General features: G+C 44.2%; 1 pseudogene; it reads right to left on the bottom strand.

Annotated features, from left to right (window-relative positions):
- Positions 1-2,232: 2,232 nt before the first annotated feature.
- Positions 2,233-15,654, bottom strand: part of LOC117042830 — a 41,455-nt pseudogene continuing 28,033 nt past the window's right edge.

Below are 15,654 nucleotides of genomic sequence, written 5' to 3'. Positions count from 1 at the left end.
CCATGGAGAAACCTGGTCTGAACAAAGACATTGGATTCTTATCTCATTATACATGACAAAGCTATCTTTAGCCATCTCACCCCTTGCCTTTCCCTGCAAGACTAATTGCGCAGGTTTTCCACACCTATCAGCTGATCACCCATTCCCACCACCCTTCTGAGTAATACCCCTCCCCACTCCCTCACTATATTTAAGGATCTGGTGACTTCTGTTTCAGTGTATCTGAAGAAGTGTGCATGCACACGAAAGCTCATACCAAGAACAAACTCAAGTTGGTCTATAAGGTGCTACTGGAAAGAATTTTCTATTTTGTTTTGACTATGGCAGACCAACACGGCTACCCACCTGTAACAATTTACAGTATTATTTATACCCCGCCCATCTGGCTTGGTTCCCCCAGCCACCCTGGGCGGCTCCCAACAGAATATTAAAAACACAATAAAACACCACACATTAAAAAAACTTCACTATTTATTTAGTTACACCCAAAAGACATGGTGTTTCTTGATCCACTTGGCGACGATTCACAATCCAGCCCGGATTTTTTTTACCGGTATCTGAACCTTGATCCACTGTTGCAGCTCGAAATGGGAAACATATATTGAGATAATAATGCAGTCGCCACACAGAAGCAGCTCAAGATCCAAATAGTTTACTGTTGCAGAAGATGAGGCTCAGGAAAACAGTTCCAGACATAGATATACACAGCTTGTAGGCTTCTGCAGATACAGATATATATAGATACATAAGAGTACAAGGCATTTCCATTATTCTAAGTTAACTCACCAATTCAGGACATAGCACTGGACAACTAATAGACTCTACTACTGAGCTGACATGCATTAATCAGAGATATAGGGGCACTGGGCCATTACCATAGCAACTGGCTTGGCTTACCTTGCTCCTTGTTTAGCTCACCCAGGGGTGATTTACGCTCCTCAAGGAAATTAACCCTTTCTCATACCAAGCTACTGAAACACCCCTTCTTTAATTTTGTTCATGATATTGGCTTCATTTGATGGCAGAAAACCTAGCAGTTTCACCAATTATTCACATTTACGTGCTGCAAGAGGCTTTCTCAGTATATCTGTCAGAATTTTTTTCTGTGGGGCAGAATTGTAATTCAATTAGTTTCCGTTCCACGTGGTCGCTTACATAATGAAATATGAGTTCCACGTGTTTATATCTCTGTTGGACTGTATGGCTTTCGGTCAGAGAAATCTAAGTTGGACATGGAACTGATAGAACCAAAGGTTAAAAACCTTTCCAGAATGTGCAATATATTGCTGGAGTGGCATACGAAAGATGAGATGGTAAAATCTGTAATGATCAATTGGGCAAAGGATATAGGGCATAACATCATGTTAGAAGATTGGGAAAGACTATGGAAGACAGGTATAAAATTTTCAGCATGTAATAGCCTAAGAGAAAATGTTATGAAAATGATGTATAGGTGGTATTTAACCCCGGTTAAGTTGGCAAAAATGTATCATGGACAATGTAACAAATGCTGGAAATGTAAACAAGTAGAAGGGACATTTTTTCATATGTGGTGGACGTGCCTGAAAGTAGAAGGGTTCTGGGAGAAGATATATAATGAGTTGAAAAAGATGTTGAAAATTACATTTAGTAAAAAACCAGAAGCCTTTCTACTAGGTATTTTAAACTGTGAAATCCCAAGCGAGGACAGAACAGTCTTTATGTATGCCACAACAGCAGCAAGAATTTTATTAGCTAAAAACTGGAAGACAGAGGATCTACCAACAATTGAAGAATGGCAGATGAAAATGATGGACTATATGGAGCTTGCTGAACTGACCGGGAAACTCCGAGACCAGAGGGACAACATGGTGCAGAAAGATTGGACTAAATTTAGAGTATATTTGAAGAAGTATGCAAAAAATAATATTTAAAACAAGCAGGAAGAAACAGTTAGGCTGCAGATATAGAGGTTAGATAAGATGAAGCAATGTTAAGGTTATTAAATAAGAGAAGATGATTAGAGTATAAATATGAGAATAGAAAAAGGTAAAGAAATTACTAAAGATGATTTACAAGGAAAGCAGACGGAGAGGATGTGAGGGAGTCAATTTACAATGTTATAAAGGATAGATAGGTTTAAATAAGTGTTTTTGTTTGTAGTTTGTTATACTGTTTTTTATTCTATGTAGTGTTTTGTAGTGTTTTGTTTGGGTTATGTTAAAAATTAATAATTTTTTTTGGGGGGGGAAATAGATCTCTGTTGGACTTTCTTGGACTCAGCCATATGAATACAGGTCTGGTTGTCCTCAAATATTGTGACTGGCTCCAACACAGGTAGACCCATATCATTTAACAGTTGTTCAAACAATCTTCTCCCCTGTGTGTAAAGCTTTCCTCACACCCACCTGTATGGAGCCTCTGATGATAACGAAGGCCATTACTCTGAGCAAAGCTCTTCTCACACACTAAGCATTTATACGGCTTCTCCCCTGTGTGGATTCTTTGGTGATTAAAAAGCGTACTGCTCTGAGTGAAGCTCTTCCCACACTCTAAGCATTTATATGGTTTCTCCCCCGTGTGGATTCTTTGATGACTAAGAAGGATACTGTTATGGATGAAACACTTTCCACAAATGGAACATTTATGTGGCTTCTCTCCTGTGTGGATTCTCTGATGACGAGAAAGGCCAGCACGGTCAGTGAAGTTATTTCCACACTCTGAGCACTTATAAGGTCTTTCACCTGTGTGGGTTCTTTCATGATAAGTAAGGTTGCTGCCATGACTGAAGCTTTTCCCACACTCGGCACATTTAAATGGTTTCTCACCTGCATGAAGTCTCTGATGACTACGAAGACTTTTGCTATGAGTGAAGCTCTTTCCGCACTCTGGGCATTTATACGGTTTCTCTCCTGTGTGGATTCTTTGATGACTAAGAAGGTTACTTTGCTGGCTGAAGCACTTTCCACAACTGGAACATTTATGTGGCCTCTTTGTGTGGATTCTTTGGTGATTAAAAAGCGTACTGCTCTGAGTGAAGCTCTTTCCACACTCTAAGCATTTATATGGTTTCTCTCCCGTGTGGATTCTTTGATGACTAAGAAGGCGACTGTTCTGGCTAAAGCACTTTCCACAATTGGAACATTTATGTGGCTTCTCTCCTGTGTGGATTCTCTGATGACGAGAAAAGCTACTACGGTCAGTGAAGCTCTTTCCACACACTGAGCACTTATATGGTTTTTCTCCAGTGTGGATTCTTTGATGGGTAAGAAGGTTGGAGCTCAGACGGAAACACTTTCCGCACTCTGAACATTTATACCGTTTCTCGCCTCTGAGTGAAGAGCTCTGAGTGAAGCTCTTTCCACACTCTAAGCATTTATACAGTTTCTCCCCTGTGTGGAATCTTTGATTACTAAGAAGGTCAATTTTCTGGCTGAAGCACTTTCCACAACTGGGACATGTATGTGTATTCTCTCCTGTGTGGATTCTTTGGTGATTAAAAAGCGTACTGCTCTGAGTGAAACTCTTTCCACACACTGAGCACTTATATGGTTTTTCTCCAGTGTGGATTCTTTGATGAGTGAGAAGGTTGTAGCTCAGACAAAAACTCTTTCCGCACTCTGAACATTTATACGGTTTATCTTCTGTGTGGATTCTTTCATGTACAAGAAGATGTGATTTGTAGTTAAAACTTCTTCCACACTCTGAACATTGAAACCGTTTATCCCCATCATGTTTTCTTCCAATGGTGCTAAGGCTTGATATTCTAGTTGGGTTTTTTGCACAAAGGGAGACACTTTCCTCTTTCTTGCCTGTGTAAGGTCCTTCCAGCATTGAAATTTCATTGAAGCTAGGACCACCTGGAACAGCAGCATCCTTCCTCACATTCTCTTCTGCTTCAGTTTTAATTCTCTGGGGTTCATTCTCTTGACTGCTCTCCTTCTGATCACCTGCAGGAACACAAAGAGGAACCTGATCAGGGAGGAACGGATACCCAAATTACGGAACAATTCCAATTAACAGCTATCTAAAACAGAGAAGAGGAAGGATAGTCAGGAGGCAGCCACTGTTGATGGGCAAAAACTAGCTGCTTATGTGGCGTATGTAAAGAGCAGGGAAGGTTGATGGCCACATTCCCCCTTGACCAATGTTTCTGGGGGGCGCATGACGACAGTAAGTGTAGCCAAAGGTGGATCTGGCCAGTCCATATTGTCTCACACATACACCTTTGCTTGTACACACACACACACACACACAGCCCCCATCTCACAGCTGAACTGTGTATATCAAATAATCAATCTGAGAACCAGGGAAGAGTCGGTTTTCCTCCTCAGAGCACTGGGCTGCACCTATCCCAGGGCTGGGTCCGCTCCAGTATCTTTCATCTTTTTGTCTCTGCTGGTAAAATCAGTGGGGTCTTGGGAGGTCAGAGAAATTTGCTCCGTGGACAGTGGTGAGGGCAGACCAGACCCTCAAAACTCAAGGTTGTTCACTGTATATTATAGAGCTCTGGAAGCTCAGAGTGAATTTGACATTGCACAAGACTTGTCACATAAAACAACCTCCCATTTCCTAGTTCCCCCACACCATTCCTGGGGTTCTCCCCATCTGCCAGACCTGATTTAGAGGGGCACAAAAGCGGAAGAGAGGATGAAAATGGGCACATTGCACTCGTGGGATTTGTTTTACACCCTAGCATCTCAACTATTTAACTGTATCCAGCCCTCATTATGCATCAGGCCACATGTTTCATCCACAGCACCTGCAGTCAACAGAGAAGAAGAGTTTGGATTTGATATCCCGCTTTTCACTACCCGAAGGAGTCTCAAAGCGGCTAACATTCTCCTTTCCCTTCCTCCCCCACAACAAACACTCTGTGAGGAGAGTGGGGCTGAGAGACTTCAAAGAAGTGTGACTAGCCCAAGGTCACCCAGCAGCTGCATGTGGAGGAGGGGAGACGCGAACCCAGTTCACCAGATTACGAGTATACCACTCTTAACCACTACATCACACTGGCTCAAAAGCAGCAGGAACAACTCCAACTGAGACCCTGTGTTGTGATCTTATGGTGCTGTCCTGGGTGTGCGAGAAACTTTGGGCCAAGAGAAGAAGGAGACTTACCTAGAAGGGCCAGATTCCTGTAATTCTCCTCCATGATGTCCCTGTGGAAGGCCCTCTGGCCTGGATCCAGGAGGGCTCCTCCTCCTCCTCCTCTGTGAAACACACAGCCACCTCCTCAAAGATCACCAAACACTGAAAACAGAAAAAGGGAAGAGATTTATCTCACAGGTATTTTAGAAGAAGAAGAAGAGTTTGGATTTAATATCCCGCTTTTCACTACCTGAAGGAGTCTCAAAGCAGCTAACATTCTCCTTTCCCTTCCTCCCCCACAACAAACACTCTGTGAGGCGAGTGGGGCTGAGAGACTTCAAAGAAGTGTGACCAGCCCAAGGTCGCCCAGCAGCTGCATGTGGAGGAGGGGAGACGCGAACCCGGTTCACCAGATTACAAGTCTACCGCTCTTAACCACTACACCAAACTGGCTCTCTCTTTAGCACTCCAAAGAGGCAGTTAAGTTGAAGTGACTTCAAGTTCCCCTGTGGAATCATAGTATCTTATTCGTTCTGTGATGCTTCCCCAAATCCCCACGTTATTAGAGCAACAAAAGAGGGACAAAAGAAACAAATAAACCAATACGTTTGTGGTATGAAAAATTATAGGATTACAGCAGGAAGGTATGAGAGCGGCACTGATTGGGAATGAAGCAGTATGGCTATGACTAGCTCGAAACTTTTGTAGGTGGAATTGTGTTTCACCCCTCCCTGCAGGATAGCACAGATTCCTGGACTGATGTTGGAGTACCTGAAGTCTCCCATGACTACTATATCTCTCCTTTTTGAATGTTTGGTAATCTGCTAGGAAAGCATCAGAGACGATTATTCATGTATGCGACGACAGCAGCACGGATTCTACTGGCCCAGAGATGAAAAGAAGATAAAACTCCTGACCAGAGACAAATGGCTGATGTAGACAATGGACTACGCCGAAATGGCCAAATTGACTGGGAAAATCAGAAACCAGGAAGAGAAGAAATTTAGGAAGGAATGGGGAAAATTCACAATGTACTTAAGAGAACACTGTAAACAACTAAAAACTTCGGCAGGGTTTGAGTAACGTTTGTAATGTACTATAAATTAAGGTAAAATTGGATTATTTAAGAAAAATAGACAAAATAAGGTAGGCAGTGGGAAAAGATTGAAAACGGTGACCAGGTATATTATATTTATAAAATCTTTTGAGTGCTGGTGTATTTTTTCCTGAAATCCTCATCATGTTATTGAGCTCTGTGTAATATTTCAAAGAGATCTGATCATTGGTTATGGAGAAAATATAATAAAATACACACAAGCCCGAGGATCTCAAGAGGGACAGAAACACAGATTTCATGAAACCTTGAAGTGCTATAAAATTAAAAACCGTTTGAGATACAGGAAAATTTTTAAGGGGGTTTATTTCAACCATAAGGTAAGGGTGTACACAAAGTTTCATCAAAATCCGAGGCGGTGGGTGGCGAAACCCTTGTTTTTTGCATTGATCTGATGTGGAATGACCCTGGGGTTTCCCCCTCTTTCTAAGGGCCTCACCCCATCTGCACACACACACACACAGGGACTTTCCTCTATCCCACTCCCACGATGGCTAATTCCCCAACCCAGATCTCAATCCTACATCTGCATCCCAACACAAACCTACAACTGGTGTCCCAATCCAAAAGGGAGAGGCCTCAGGGAACTCCCAGCTTAGCAGAGAGCGCCATGGTGAAACTCTGCATGGCCGGGAACACAGGAATTGGCCCATTCAGCTCGCTATTTCCTACACAAACCGGCAGCAGCTCTCTGGGGTTTCAGCCTTTTCCAAGCCCTACCTGGAGACACCTGGACTGAACAGGTAGTGCAACGCTGGAAGGAAGAATGTAAGAAAAGCCACCATTCTCCCAAAGCCCCACTCTTGCCAGATTCGGCTCCAAAGGGAGCTTTGATGAGCGCAAAGGGCCTTTGGGTGCAGGGGTCTCCCAGAAACAGGGAGGCAGGTGGAAGGGAATCCCAAGGCAGGGGAAGGGCTTGGGAAGGGCCTCTAGGGGAGAGAAGAAATCCAGCCAGGGATGGCAGAGAACAAAAGGGAGGGAGGCAGCCAGAGCCTGGGAAGAGAATGAAAATTTGATTCCACCCAGCCCTATTGGTGCCATCAGGACTTTTAGGCCAAGGCAGAGTGATCAGGAGGGCAGCAAACGATGGGCATCTTGGGGAAGGGCGGTGGATGCTTTGCATGCAGAAGGCCGCTGCCAGTCTGTGTGGGCAACACTGTTGCTCTGAACAATGGACTGGGGCGCAGGGAGTTTTGTGGAAACCTCCATACCCCAATCCTTGTGCGATTCCAGTCGCCTCCTTTGCAAGATTCAGTGGGAAGCAGATTCCTACACTTCGGGGGAAGGCTCCCGGGCAGAGCACCTGCTTGGCATGCAGAAGGTCCCAGGCTCCATCCCCTGGGAAGAGCCCTGGGCGCGCCATCAGGGGGAGCTGCTGCCAGCCCGTGCAGGCAATACTGAGCTAGCTGGACCACTGGTCTGATTCAGCGACCCTTCCCTCCCCCCCACCACCATCATCCCCCGAGGCCCCCTTTGCGGCCTCCAGAAACCTCAGGCCCCCCCCTCCCCGCTGCGCCCACCTCAAGCCGCTCGGCAGTCTTCCTTCTCCTCCGCCGCCGCCCTCCGCGCCTCTCTCTCTCTCTCTCTCTATCTCTCTCTCTCTCCAAGGCATGACGGGAAGGCTAGTGCCGCCGAGCGCGGCTGCCGCGGAATCTCGCCGTCCTGGTGGCGGGATGAAACTACGACTCCCAGCAGCCACCGCGAAGGGAGGACCTAGAACGTCCTGCTGCTCCGCGCTGATTGGAAGGGGAGGGGAAAGAAGGGCGGAATGTTGCTACTATTATTACCTTCTTGCTTGTCGTGGCGGCTCCCAGCCTGCAGGTGGCGCCGGGCTCTCTCTCTTCCGGGAGAATTCGCCTTTTGCGGAGAGTTCGGCTCTTGCTTCTCTCCGCCTTCCATTCAAATCTCCCTTGGCGTCGATTTTCAGAGGTGTCAAGTGTCCCGTTTTCCCCGGGATTATCACGTTTTTAATTGCTTTTCACGCCTTTATCCCGTTTGTTTGATAATCCCGTTTAATCCCGTATTTAAAAGCAAGTTCTGAATGCTTTTTTTTCTGCTCACAAGTCACGGGCAATGAAGGGTTAAAGGCTGCAGCGAAGAAATCCCGCCTCCTGCCTTTAGGGATTGGATGCTGCAAGGCAGGGGAGCTGAGCCTTCATTGGCCGCTTCAGCTGCCACTCGCTGGTCCCTCCTAGAGCTCCTAGTTTTGAAGCCGTGTGGAGCTTTGAATCTGCTCCAGAGCTTCTACGAAGAGGACATCCCTGGACTTCGTCTTCAATGGACAGAGTAGGCCTGGGGCCTTTGGCCTTAACCCCCCCCCCCCGCCTGGGGCCTTTTATTTAAAATGCATCTCTGGGTTATTTGTGGAGCATAGAAATTTTGAAATGTCTTTATAAGAGCATGCCTGCTTTGTTCTGGGTCTCCCCCCCCCCCGAAAATCACAGCTGTTGCAACAGCTTCAATAAAGATCAATGCTTTGCTTCTCAATCTTCTCTGGTTGGCCTCTGTTTTTTACTCCTACCAATGGAGAACCTGCAGAGGACTTTGCAAGGGCTCTTGTGTACCCCATAAGGGAATAAGGGCAGATTTTTTCTTATTACAGCCGCCTCGTGCAGCCTGGCTCCTTTCGCAGGGGGGGGAGGCTGCTGGCAGAGAATAAGCAGCCTCCCCCCCCCCAAAGAAAAAGCACCCACCACACACTTGGTAAAATAAAAATCTTGTCTGGATCACTGACAGGCATTGGATGCCAAGGGTCATCTAGTCCAACCCTCTGCAATGCCGGAATCTCAAATTAGTTCATACATCCATGACACCCAACATCTGTGTAAAAATCTCCCAATGAAGGAGAATCCTTAACCATTTTTATTTTGCATGTGTGGCTGATGTGCTCTGCCCACTTTTGCTTCAGGCTCCGCCCACCACTGCCATGTGACTGTCATAGGTGAGGCTGCTGATCCCTTATTTTCAAATCCGAAAGTTGACAGCTATGTCGTTTGATTGCATTATAAATATTTCTGTGCCAGTTTCCATTCAAACGAATCCCAAAGCTGCTTACAAGCATTAAATAACAACAACAAGATAGAACATAATGGAACATCCCAAATGCAGCGTCGATCATATAGAATAATTTAACGAATCGTCAGTGAAACAATCGCAATCTCTGGGCAGCAGGGAGGCTGCGGATTATGCTGCCCGGGGACGGGGGAGCTCGGGTTTAGTTTAGACCATTCATCTTAATGGATTGCATTTAAACCCCACCAGGGACGGCCAGGCACCATGTGGTGTAGTGATTAAGAGTGGTAGACTTGTAATCTGGGGAACCAGGTTCGCGTCTCCGCTCCTCCACATGCAGCTGCTGGGTGACCTTGGGCTAGTCACACTTCTCTGAAGTCTCTCAGCCCCACTCACCTCACAGAGTTTTTGTTGTGGGGGAGGAAGGGAAAGGAGAATGTTAGCCGCTTTGAGACTCCCTTAGGGTAGTGAAAAGCGGGATATCAAATCCAAACTCTTCTTCTTCTTCTTCTTCTTCTTCTTCTTCTTCTTCTTCTTCCATCATGCACAACAACCCTGCAGGGAAGGCTGGCCAAAATGTGTGGTGATCTGAACAGATCTGACTTTGTGCATACACATACACAGTACTCAGCTGTGACCCATCTCCTGAAGAGTTACTTCATGGCTGGCTTCCACATGGTTTAATCCGGCACTGCCGAAACATTTCCTTGGAGGAAGTCACTGTCAATATGTAATAAGAGATGAGCTATTCTGTCTCTCGCTCTCAAACTTTATGCTGCTGCCACTTCTGAACCTGTTCGCTATCCTGGTTTTTTAAAATATATTTCAGTAGGAGCATGTGGGAGATGTCGATTTCAACCGTATCCCCTTACAATTGGCATGTCTTTCTGCCACAGGCTGACAATGGTCCACCACCCTGAAGTTCCCTCTGCTTCTTACTATTAGGATTGCCGTATTTCAAAAAGTAAAAGTTGCTGAGTTTTTTCCAGGAAGACCCAAATATTATGGAACTTTTTTTAAACAAACAAACCTGAAGTTTAGCTTTTTTTTACGAAAATGCCAAAAAGAACCCATTAATTTTTCAGTTTGCTTACTGAAGCTCTGAAAATTTTCCCCGGAGTCACTTCCGCCTTTGAATCTAGTGTTCAATTGCTTAGTTACGTGTTGGTCTGCCATAGTCAAAATAAAATAATAATAATAATAATAATAATTCCTTCCAGTAGCACCTTAGAGACCAACTAAGTTTGTTCTTGGTTTGTTCTGGTCTTAGTTATTTATACTGTGGGATGTTCCTTCAGTGTGAATCTTTTGACACGATCATTCCATGCTGCCAACATTCCTAGGATTCACTGGCTTGGCTCTCACATAATGCTAAGCTGTGGTTTATTACTGTCAAGGTGAACCATAGTTAACAAGCCATAGCTGAAGCCGAGGCACTGGGCAGATGGTCACTTAACATCAGAGCAGCCAAACCTTGAGAACCATTTCCATTGTTGGCCCCTCTTCATTCATGGCTCTGTAGCTTTTAGCAGTAAATTCCTGCATTCACATACAACACAAAACCCTGGCTAATGTCAAATGAGGATTACAAACTTTTGTTAATAAGTGACTTCTTCTTTTAAAAAATATTTTTTTATTAAGAAAAATTTAAATCCGTATATTTTGTCAGTATTACAACCAATTACATTTTACCCCTTCCCCCCACTCCCCTTCCTCCCACCCCCTCCCTCTCCCACCCTCCCCGGTCTTCCCTCAGCTTCCTTTTCTGATTTACTTATTCATGTTATTTCTGCATGTTATAAAAGTTGTACAAATCATTTCCCTGATTATTCATATTCTACTAATAAAAAGTTTGTGTATGTTTATTCAAACTCTGCCAATGAGTTTGTCTCTTTGTTGCTTTTTCAGATAATTTGTAAAAAGTTCCCATTCTTCCTTAAAGTCCCAGTTGTCCTCTCGTATTTTATATGTTAGCTTTGCATTTCCGCATAGTTCATCAGCTTTTCTTGCCATTGTTCCTTCGTTGGAACATACATAAACAAATTCTCTTTTGTTTTGGCAGATCTTGACCTAAAATTCCTAATAGAAATGCTTCCGGCTTTTTAACAAATGTCATTTCAAACCTTTTTAAAATTCATGGTATATCATTTCCCAATATCTTTCGCCTTCTCTACATTCCCACCACATAGTATAAAAGGTCCCTTCTTTTTCTTTACATTTCCAATATATATTTGACCCATTTTACATTTTTGCCATTTTAACTGGTGTAGTGTACCATCTATACATCATTTTCATTTAATTTTCCTTCAGCAAAGAACTATCTGTGAATTTCAAATCCACTTTCCATAGCTTTTTCCAGTCCTCAAATTGTATATTATGTCCTAAATCATGTGCCCATTTAATCATTACCAATTTAACCTCTTCCATCTTTTGTTTCCCATTCTAACAGAATACTGTAAGCTTTCTTCAGTAACTTCACATCTTCTTCTACCTTTTTGAAATCTAGAAATTGTATAACTGAACCCTTTTCTGTTATCTTCCTTGTACATCTCATTTAGTTGTCTGTAATGTAACCAACTCTGAACATACTCTTTTATTTCCTCATAATCTTTTAATTTCCATTTGCCTTCTTGATCTCTCAGTAAGTTTCTGTATGCAGGCCACTTTTCCCTTTTGCCAAGCGGTCTGGGTAGTGAAGCCTCAACTGGTGATAGCCACCAAGGTGTTTTTTACTCTATTAAAACTCTATATCTTTCCCACACTCTCATTAATGATCTCCTAATTATATGATTATAGAATCCTTTATATCCCTTTCCTTTCCCATACCAAAGATGTGCGTGCTATCCATATCTGTTGACATGACCTTCCAAATCTAAGGCTTCTTCCTTTCCCAGTTTTATCCAGTCCCTGGTCCATACCAAACAAGCAGCCTCATAATATAATTTAAGGTCTGGGTGAGCAAACAAGTGACTTTTAATAATATTTAACAGACCATAGTTAAAATGCTGGGTTAGTTTCACAGATATCACTAAGCCACAGTTTAATAAAACATCATTTATAGAGAAAAGGCAAGCAAGAGATGACATGACAGACGTTTGCAAAACTATGCATGGCAGGAACAAAGTAGATAGAGGAAAGTTTTTTTTATCCCTCTCTCACAACACTAGAACTTGTGGATATCCAATGAAGCTGGAAAATTCAGGACAGGTAAAGGAAAGTACTTATTTTACATAGCTAAAACAGTGGAATTCACCCCAGCAGGAAACAGCGACGGCCACCAACTTGGATGCCTTGAAGAGAGGTTTAGAGAAATTAAAGGAGGGTAAGTATATCAATGGAGGAGGATGGAGGCTGTGCTCTGAGCAATGTTCTGTCCCCACTTGCGGGAAACCACAGGAATGGAGAGTACCCATTTTCCTGACCCAGCAAGCTCTTCTTCTGTTAACCATGTTTTGGCATTATGTGCAAAAGAAACTATGGTCTTTCCTGTGTAAGTTTGTTCCTTGTGACAGATACCACATCTGACTGAGGATTTAAATGACTTATTCCCTTGTGTGGATTTGGTGGCGATATGCAACCACTCTGCTCACCTGAAAACTCTTTCCATGGCAACTACAGTGGTACTTGGTTGTCGAACTTAATCCATTCTGGGAGTCCATCCAACTCCTGAAACTGTTCGAAAACCAAGGCACGGCTTCCGATTGGCTGCAGGAGCTTCCTGTACTCAATCGGAAGCCGCAGAAGCCATTTTGGACGTTCGGCTTCCAAAAAACATTCTCAAACCACAACACTTACTTCCAGGCTTGCAGCGTTCAGAAGCCGATTTGTTTGGGTCCCAATCCATTCAAGAATCAAGGTACCACTGTGTATGGTTCTCTTCACTAATGGAAACTAAAGCCACCAACATGGCTTTAGTTTCATTCAGTGGACCTTTATATGATTTCGCTCCTGTATGGGGTTTCTGATGTACACTAAAGGACCCCTGGATGGTTAAGTCCAGTCGAATTCAACTATGGGGATGCAGCGCTCATCTCCGCTTTCAGGCCAAGGGAGCCGGCGTTTGTCTGCAGACAGCTTTTCTGCGCCATGAGGCCAGCATGACTAAACCATTTCTGGCACAACACAACACCGTGACGATTGCCAGAGCACCCGGAAACACCATTTACCTTCCCACCGCAGTGGTACCTATTTATTTACTCACACTGGTATGCTTTCAAACTGCTAGGTTGGCAGGAGCTAGGACAGAGCAACAGCTCACCCCCATTGCGAGGATTCGAACCGCCAATCTTATGATCTGCAAGCTCAAGTGGCTCAGTGGTTAAGATCACAGTGCCATCCGCATTCCATACTAAGACGTACCCTTCAGCTGAAGCCCTTTCCACATCCCAAACAATGATATTCTCTCTCTGGATTATTTTGTGGTTAATGAGGCTATTGATTTGGCTGAGCTCTTTCCACACTCTGAACATTTATACAGCTTCTCACCTGTATGGGCCCTTTGATAATTAGTAGCTTATGGTCGGACAGGTACCTTCCACACACTGAACATGAAAATGCTTTCTCCCCTGTGTGTAAAGCAAAGGGTTTGGCTACAACTGAAGCTCGTCCCAAACTCACATGTATGGAGTGCTCAATAATTAAGGTTACTATTCTGGCTGAAGCTCTTTCCACAACTGGAACATTTATGTGGCTTCTATTTGGCTTCTCTGATGACGAGAATGGCTACTATGATCTCTTAAGCTTTTTCCACACACTGAGCATTCATAGTTTCCCTCCTGAATGGATTCTTTATTTAACAGCACACAGCTCTGAGTGAAGCCCTTCCCACACTCTAAGCATTTATATGGTTTATCCTGTGTGAATTCTTGCGTGTAAGGAAAGGTGTCTCTTGTACGCAAAGCTACTTTTACACACAGAGCACTTATATAGTTTTTCTCCCGTGTGGATTTTTTGATGATCAAGAAGTTTGGAGCTCAGGCGGAAACACTTTTCGCACTCAGAACATTTAAACGGTCTCTCTCCTGTATGGACTTTTTGGTGGGAAAGAAGCGCAGAGCTCTGAGTAAAGCCCTTTCCACACTCTAAGCATTTGTACGGTTTCTCCCCCGTGTGGATTCTTTGATGACTGAGAAGGTGACTGTAGCGGCTGAAGCTCTTTCCGCAATTGGAACATTTATGTGGCTTCTCTCCTGTGTGGGTTCTCTGATGACGAGTAAGGCCACTACGGTCTGTGAAGCCCTTTCCACACTCTGAGCAATGGTATGGTTTTTCTCCAGTGTGGATTCTCTGATGATTAAAAAGGTTGTAGGTCTGTCGGAAACACTTTCCGCACTCTGAACATTTATACGGTTTCCCTTCAGTGTGGATTCTTTCATGTTTAGACAGTTTCCTGCTATCAGCGAAGTTATTTCCACACACTGAGCACTTATACGGTTCCTCCCCAGTGTGGATTTGTGGATGAGCAGGAAGCCTGGAGTTCAGACGGACACTCTTTCTGTTCTCTGAACATTTATACTGTTTCCCTTCTGTGTGGGTTTTTTCATGCAGATGCAGAAGTGACTTGTACTTGAAGCTCCTTCCACACTCTGAACATTGAAACGGTTTATCCCTGTCATGTTTTCTTCGAAGGGTGCTAGGATTCAATATTCTAGCTGGGTTTCTCACACAAGGAAAGACGTTTTCCTGTTTCTTGCCTGTATGATGTTTTTCCAGCATCGGAGTTTCATTGAAGCCAGCACTGCCTGGAACAATAGTGTCGTTCCTAAAATTCTCTTCTGCTTCAGTTTCAAGTCTCTGCTGTTCTTTCTCTTCACTGCTCTCCCTCCCATCACCTGCAGGAATACAAAGGGAGACCTGATCAGGGAGGAACGGACACCAAAGTTCGAGAACCATCCCAACTAACGTCTGTGTGAAAAACAGAAGGGGAAGGATCATAGAATCATAGAGTTGGAAGAGACCAAAAGGGCCATCCAGTCCAACCCCCTGCCAAGCAGGAAACACCATCAAAGCATTCCTGACAGATGGCTGTCAAGCCTCCGCTTAAAGACCTCCAAAGAAGGAGACTCCACCACACTCCTTGGCAGTAAATTCCACTGTCGAACAGCTCTTACTGTCAGGAGGTTCTTCCTAATGTTTAGGTGCAATCTTCTTTCTTGTAGTTTGAATCCATTGCCCCGTGTCCGCTTCTCTGGAGCAGCAGAAAACAACCTTTCTCCCTCCTCTATATGACATCCTTTTATATATTTGAACATGGCTATCATATCACCCCTTAACCTTCTCTTCTCCAGGCTAAACATACCCAGCTCCCTAAGTCGTTCCTCATAAGGCATCGTTTCCAGGCCTTTGACCATTTTGGTTGCCCTCTTCTGGACACGTTCCAGCTTGTCAGTATCCTTCTTGAACTGTGGTGCCCAGAACTGGACACAGTATTCCAGGTGAGGTCTGACCAGAGCAGAATA

This window comes from Lacerta agilis, chromosome 2, assembly GCF_009819535.1.
Source record: "Lacerta agilis isolate rLacAgi1 chromosome 2, rLacAgi1.pri, whole genome shotgun sequence".
Lineage (NCBI taxonomy): Eukaryota > Metazoa > Chordata > Lepidosauria > Squamata > Lacertidae > Lacerta > Lacerta agilis.
The sequence above is the reverse complement of the archived record's forward strand: the minus strand, read 5'-3'. Positions and strand labels throughout refer to the sequence as shown.